The sequence below is a fragment of the Alligator sinensis genome, unplaced genomic scaffold (assembly GCF_000455745.1).
Source record: "Alligator sinensis unplaced genomic scaffold, ASM45574v1 scaffold983_1, whole genome shotgun sequence".
Taxonomy (NCBI): Eukaryota; Metazoa; Chordata; order Crocodylia; family Alligatoridae; genus Alligator; species Alligator sinensis.
In genome coordinates, this window is record NW_005842015.1 from 2,854,880 (window position 1) to 2,860,378 (window position 5,499).

The following is a 5,499-nucleotide window of genomic DNA, read 5'->3' on the forward strand; positions in this document are numbered from 1 at the left end:
TGTTCCCTGCCCTCCGGCGTGTCCACTTCTCCCCATAGCTTTGTGTCATCTGCAAACTTGGACAGAGTACACTTCACTCCCTCGTCCAAGTCACTGATGAAGACATTAAAGAGTATCGATCCAAGGACCGAACCCTGTGGGACCCCACTTCCCACACCCTTCCAGGTCGAAACCGACCCATCCACCGTGACTCTCTGGGTGCGGCCCTCCAGCCAATTCACCACCCACCGGACTGTGTAGTCATCCAAGTCACAGCCTCTTAACTTGTTCACCAGTATGGGGTGGGATACCGTATTGAAGGCCTTCCTGAAGTCCAAGTATATGACATCCACCAATAAAGTTATAATTGTTTCTGCTTTGATCTTAAATTGAATAATAGAGCCCTAGGCCATGAGCATATTAGTAAAGCTTTTAGTTCCTTTTTACCTGGAGAAAAATGTGTTGTGCTCTATGTGGTGGTGCACCACACCATCTGCACCCCCTTCTTAAAATCCTTGATTCACTCATGATCAACAATATTACCATTCTCCCCTGTGTAGGCACTTGGCTCCAGATGCTGAATTGTGTTCATAGAATCATAGAAAACTAGGGTTGGAAGGGACCTCAGGAAGTCATTTAGTCCAATCCCCTGCTCAAAGAAGGATTATTCCCAACTAGGTCATCCCAGCCAAGGTTTTGTGTAGCTGCATCTTAAAAATAGTTCTGGATGGTCAGACTCCTGACCTTGACTCCAATGCGCTCAGGCTTTTTTGCAGGATTGAGGGCTCATTCAGTGCACCTGTTTCTCTAGGTTTTGTACATGAAAGAGTTTTTTTCTTTTCTTTCTTTCTTTTTTAAAGATAAATGGAGAATTGTAACAATTTCCCCTGGATTTCAGTAAAAGGGAAAGGAAGACAGAAGCCTTCCTTGTCCCCTGAGAGAAGGAAGAATGGAGGTGGAAAGTTCTTCCTTTTTGCCCACTCTCAGGCAAGGAAACTAGCAAGGTTCAGATATTTCTGCAGAAATGAGGCAGTGGATAGGGAAATCCCACTAAAGACAATTCCTTCTTCTATCTGAGGCCCATGCAGCTTAACCTACTGATGGGAAAGGCTCAGAGACCCCTTGTGTTTTGTTTTCCCTTCTTAGTTTGTCTTTTGGTAAACTGCAGCACTAACCCCTCACACTGTAATTATGCCATGGCACAGACACTTCTGTGGGCACGCTAGCTCAGCACCTTTTTCTTAATAGAGCAGGGGTGTCAAACATCCAGCCCATGGACTTTTGCCTTAAGTCTGGCTGAGGTGGTATGGCTTGTGCCCATGTTGCTACTAGGACTGGAGCTGTCACCATGGGAATCCCTGCCACCATGGCAAGAGCCGGGGCTTTGCCCATGGTAGTGGGACTTCTGCCCATGGTGCTGTTGGGCAGAAGGAGGCTTGTCTCTCCTCTTTTTACCTTTGACATGCTATAAAATGTTCTTGGTGTTCTGCGTGTAGCACCTCATCCGTGTGAAGGGTGAGGAGGCAATTCTGGGGATTCCTTGGTTAAATGGTTGTCCACAAACACAGGGGACTGGACTCAGACCCTTTCCAGTCCTATGTTCCTATGCAACTCTCAGAACTGTTTCTTAGGTTCAGGGTCTCTGCTGCTTACTAGTTCAGCAACTATAATTCACCTTCTGCTTTAAGTGCATTTTTTTTACTTCAATTGTGCATACGTGTGCATGTGTGTATGCGCATGTGTGTGTATTATAAGCAAATTAATTAATAAAACACTATTGGCACATACTTTTCCCTTTGGGAAGTGACTGAGAAAACACACTTACAACACATCTTAACAGCATTGCCAATTCCTGAAAGCAGGAAGTCACCAGACTAACCTCAAAAAAGGACTAGATGTCACTAAGTAGACCTTCTAAAGTGATTAAAAAATTTTTAGTAGACAGTTTAGAAGAGCTGAACACAGTAAACTGATAGGGGATCCTTAATGCATGCATTTTATCATTAGGAGCCCCAAGAACTCACTAGACCTAGCAACAAGATCACTTAAGTTAGCAACACTAGATCTTAGTCATGCTGTTTCAATACCTTTGAATTTTCAATTTTATCTCTTCCTGTACAATGAGCAATGGCCCAAGAGAACTGGAAGGCAATTCAACATAGGTAAACATAACCTCATTTCAGTTTTTCCATCTTAAAGTTTACCTGTAGCACAAATGACAGCAGAGAGGCAGAGAAAGTTTGTCCCTCTCCTCCTCACACAAAATTCTCACTCAAATTTAGAAGTTGCTTTCAATCCAGGCTAGCTGGCTCATCTGTGTCTGTGAGATGAAGCCACATGAGGTTTACACTTGGGTTGATAATGCTAGTTTGCATTGGCTAATGCAATGCATTCGATTGACTAGTTTGCATTGTGGATACAGGCTAAATCCCTCAAGTGTTCAAAGTTCTCCAGATCTATCCCACAATTCCCCTTGTGCCCAGGACACAAGGCAATTGCTCCCACAATTAACAGTGAAAAAAACCCCATGGAACAGTTTGGTTTAGTACAGCACTGAGAACTACAGGATGTGCCTGCAAGAATCCTAGTAACTCACATATAGTACAATTGAAGACACTGTAACCAGTGCAGTGTGGCTACTGCCACCAAAACTAAGCCACGTTGGGCACTCACACTTAGCTGCTGAATTCTTTCTGCAATGGAGACATGCTAAAAATTGATTAACCAATGGGGTCAGCATTTCACTGTCCTTTTGGAAGGGAGAAAGATGGCTGCCTTCAGGAGACAGGCTCTTTCAAGGATCATTTAAGAGAATGAGGCAATGAAGTAATCTAGTAGCCAGGTTGTAGTAACTGTCTGAGATGTAAGCATCTTGTTAGGCGAGTATATGAAGCTGGTGCCAGAGAGACCTTCAAAGGATCAGTCTACACTGCCCGATTGCTGCTCAAATCTGTGAGCAAGGGATTAGAGTCTTCCTTATGCCTTTGTTTTGAAATCTTTCTAAAGCCCACAGGGAAGGCCTCTAAATCAATACCTATAACAGAGGTTCTCAAACTGTGGTCCATGGACCACCGCTGGTCCACAAGATCCATTTATGTGGCCCACAGAAAGGTTGTGGAACAATTGAGAATATCTGTACTTGGCCCTGCACTTGATTTATTTTTTCTGATGATGGAGATTAAGTAGTCTGCCAAGACCCTCAGCAATTTTCAAGTGTTCCGCGAAGAAAAACGTTTGAGAACCACTGATCTAGGAAGACCATGGCAGGTTAAGTGACTCTTTCTCTGCTTTTATAAACTGTGTACCCTGTTTGTCTTGTCTAATGGATTATTACCTATCTGGTAGCAAATGCAGGAAAGGAGAGACACTGCTACTTCAGTAGCCACAAACTCATAGGACTTGCTACTGCATTGTGTTACATCCTAGTCCATGGGGCTGGCAACCTTTACAAGTCACAGGCCTGAACAACCTGACCCCAGTCCACTGGAAGACAGATGGCTTCAGCAGTGGGCCAGGGCCAAGCACTGCTGCCATGTGTCCCAACACCTCCCTATGAAAAGACCAGCCCCTAAAGGGGGCTGTGAGGTCCCTTGATGGCCACCTTAATTCTGCCCCACTCCAGTTCCTCAGTATCTCACCTACCACACCTTAGTGTCAATGTTATATTACACTGGGAGGCTGTCACCCTGCCACCTGTAGTGCTTCTATTGGTGCTGCCTTTACCTAGGTCCTAAGTACCATCTGTCTCTCTGAGGTACCAACCCCTTCCTGCACAGCTTTCTCTCCAAACTCCAGTTCTCAGACACTGGGCCCAACTGACCCTACAAATCCTGATTTTTAAGAGCAATAATCATGGCCTTGAGCCACTCCTATAGCTACACCCATGCCCTACAGATTTCACTTAGTCATGCACCAGACCCCATGGCCCTACACTGGTTGTAGCCTCTGGGTCTTTGACCCACACTGGGCTGTTGTCTCCAGCCTACAACTAGTCAGCTTTTGCTGATGCAGCCTGCTGGGTCCCAGACCTTCACAAAGCTCTATCTTGGCCTCAGCACATCTCCATTTCAGCTCTGGGGGTCTCTGACCTGTGCTGGGCTGTTGTTTTCAGTTGATAACTGCTCAGCTCTGGCCCACACAGCCTGCTGGTTTCCGGACCCATGTGAGGCTATCTTGGCCTCAGCCCTCTCTCCATCACAGCCCTGGGGGTCCCCAACCCACGCTGGGCTGTTGCCTTCAGCCTATAGCCATTCAGCTGTGGCCCACATGGTCCACTGGGTCCCAGACATGTGGGAGATTCAGTCTTGGCCTCAGGGTCTCTTTTAGCTTCTGCCCATCTTGAGCCCTCCCTCCCTGCAGGGCTCTACTCAAAGTGTCCCCATGCACCATGGCTTCCACACTTTCCCTGTAGCCACAACCTAGTTCTCCAGTCTGGCTCCAACAGAAGCCAGGGGTTTGTCCTCCCCTAGGCTCCCCTCACTACCAGCTATTCCTCTGGGATGCCCTTCCTAGGGCCCTTCCCCATATCAGTCTATGAACTGTCTCACACCTGGGATTTACATCTGGCTAAGGCTTCTTCTCAGTTTTGCCCACTCCCACCTGGGTTTCCTGCTTGATGCAGGCACCAGGCCCACAGCCTTAGTTTCTCCCTCTGGGTTACTCACAAAGCACACTGCAGTAGCTTTCTAGGAGCTCTCCTCTACAGAGATCAGGGCCAAACTACCTCTCTAGCGCCGGAGGCAGGCTTATATAGCCCCTGACTCCTCCTCTACCTGGTCACCTGACTCCTGCTCCTCTTGCAACAGGGCTCAGGTGCCACTCACCATTTATCAGCAGATTTCCTACTCAGCAGCCTGCGTTTGCCTCTACAGTTCTGCCTCTTAGCAGTAGGTGCAGGGGTATCCTATTAGTCCCTCCACAAGCTTGAGTGAGCAGCGTGCTAGCCTTCCCTGCAGACTGCATTTTGCCCTCTCCTGCAGTCATTACCTGATCAGCTGCCTGTCCTACTCCCAGTAACAGGGGCTAGCCCCCTACACTTCTTGCTTCTCGGCTGCAGAGCAGCAGGGAACTGAGATGGGGCCAGACAGCTGGAAGATGCATCCATATTGCCACTGGCTCTCTCCATCCCCAGCTGTACTATGGCTGCGGCTGGATGGAGCCCTGTCTCAATTCCCCTTTGGCTCAGAGCTGCTCCTACAGTGCAGCTAGGGGGAGGTGGAGGGGGGGAGAAGCAGTGGTGGGACGAGTGCATGTCCAGCTGCTGGGCCCTAGTGCAGCTTCTCATTGCCCAGCCCCAGCACAGGCATGGGCAGAGGCAAAGCACTTTGGTTCTGTGAGCCAGATCCAGTGGTTCTGTGGGCCATATGTTGCAGACCGCTGTTCTAGGACCTTCACCCTTTACTACTGCCAGTTTGTATGTACTGCAGTATGTACGTACTGCCAGTTTGTAAATAAGAAGCAGAAACCCTGAGCTACTTAGAGAAAACACATCCCATTGGAATATACATTTCCATCAGCAGG

At 47.8% G+C, this 5,499-nt stretch overlaps 1 protein-coding gene across 2 annotated transcripts in view; it reads right to left on the reverse strand.

Annotated features, from left to right (window-relative positions):
- Positions 1–4,689, reverse strand: part of TSPAN32 (tetraspanin 32) — a 110,253-nt gene extending 105,564 nt beyond the window's left edge. For both annotated transcript variants that reach the window (XR_003093669.1, XM_025202125.1), the window contains exon 1: positions 4,644–4,689. The gene's annotated coding sequence lies outside the window, so the exon portion shown is untranslated. The remainder of the gene's footprint in view (positions 1–4,643) is intronic.
- Between the last annotated feature and the right edge of the window lie 810 nt (positions 4,690–5,499).